The following is a 1,888-nucleotide window of genomic DNA, read 5'->3' on the forward strand; positions in this document are numbered from 1 at the left end:
ATAGCTGGTGATACGAATGGGAACAATGAATTGCTACACAACGCCACGACATCCTTTGTTACAAACTTTAATAGCTTGAAATTGGGACAATTCCGTGATATCCTTGACTCGAGGGTGCAGTGTGTATCATTCCCTGGTACTGCCGAAGACCGCCGAGTTTTGCATCTTTGTTTCTAAGGGTGTTGCTATGGGATTTTTGTGGATACCAGAGGGTCTCTTCGATTTTTTTTTTTCTTTTTTTGCATGAATAGGCTAAGTATACATTATTGAACAATATTCATAGAAAAAACAATGCACGATAGTTACTTCACATATGCCCTTTAATTTCATTATCATATTGGATCCAGGTGGAGGATATGTGAAATGCTCTGTTCATTAAAGTGGTGATACTGTTAATTTTGCATTTCATGGGTGAGAAACTTAGATCACTGCCAAACCAGTGAAAGTTGGTTTTCTGTAAACTGTAATAGAGAGGCATCCGTTTTCTTTAGATACTAGTGTGTCAAGCAAGGGAAATTTGCTTTCCTTTTGTATTTCAAACATACACTTATTGTTTGGGTGTTTTTCATTCAGATATGACAGGAATTGTTCGATGTGTGATTGCTGTTTGAACATAAAAAAAAAATGTATCATTTATATATCTTTTGTAGAATATTAGTTCTAAATTATCTGGGCAATTACTTAACCAGTTACATTGATGCTGGCATAGGAAAGCGATGGCACTTCCATATAATCTATGGAAGTATATAATTGGTTATTAAAAGTAATAACAGAATCTCTTACTCAATGCCAAAGCTGGCCATATTAGTTGAATCTTCAATGCTATGTTTGATTTCATTCACGAAATCAGTGTTAACAGTGGTGTGCTCATTAGTGGTTGGGTGCTGGATGATTCTGACGAGGAATTTAACAAGATTAAATTATATTAATTAAATGGATCCTGGTATCAGTGTACCAACCGCACTGCTGAATTGAATGTAGTAATATGGACACTGTAACCAATGATAACAACCACATCCTTGTTAGCACTTGCTGGAGGATCCTCCAGAACTGCAGGGTTTACCGGAATGCCGAGATCTGTGGTACTGACCATAGATTGGTTGTGGCAACCCTACAGGTCCACTTCAAAACACTCAGTGCAGCCCAGGAGATCACTAGTGAACGTCTGAGGACAAGCCATAATCTCATCTCACTGGAGACACTGGAGGCCACAGATGTGTGTCGCATAGCTTCTCTGAATGGCAATGGGGATGTCTGCTGTTCCTTAGTTCTCAGGAATTGAACACTACTGAGAAGGGATAAGGAACAGTTCACCTGGAATCTTGCGGAGGAGGGTCAAGGTCGTTTCCTAGTAAACGATCATCTTGCCTACCAAGCCCTGAGAAAACTGGACTCTAAGCTTTCCTTCCAAATGAGTGCAGTCCGCTTAGTGGATGGACAGATCTCAGATCATATTAATGTTTGGCAGAGTATTTTGAGCAACTGTTTCAGGTAGATCCTCAAGCAGTTTGGACTCTAATGGTGATGCAAACCCTGTGCCAGACCCATACATTAGTGAGGAACCTCCTGTCCTGATTGAGGTCAGCGAGGCGATCTCTAAGCTGAAGGATGGGAAGGCAGTGGGCATTTGCAGCATCCCTGCTGAACTGCTAAAGGCTGGGGAGTGAACTTATGGCATAGGGTTTGCATGCTGTCCTGGCTGTCATCTGGCAGTCTGGTTCTATTCCCCCTGACCTGTTGAGGGGCATGGGACTGTTGGAACTACAGGAACTACCGAAGCATCACATTCTCAGTATACCGGGCGATGTTTTTGACCACATCCTTCTGAAGAGGATCCTTGGCCACCTACTAAGGCACCAAAGACCGGAGCATTCTGGATTCACTCCTA

This window comes from Penaeus vannamei, chromosome 8, assembly GCF_042767895.1.
Source record: "Penaeus vannamei isolate JL-2024 chromosome 8, ASM4276789v1, whole genome shotgun sequence".
Classification (NCBI taxonomy): domain Eukaryota; kingdom Metazoa; phylum Arthropoda; class Malacostraca; order Decapoda; family Penaeidae; genus Penaeus; species Penaeus vannamei.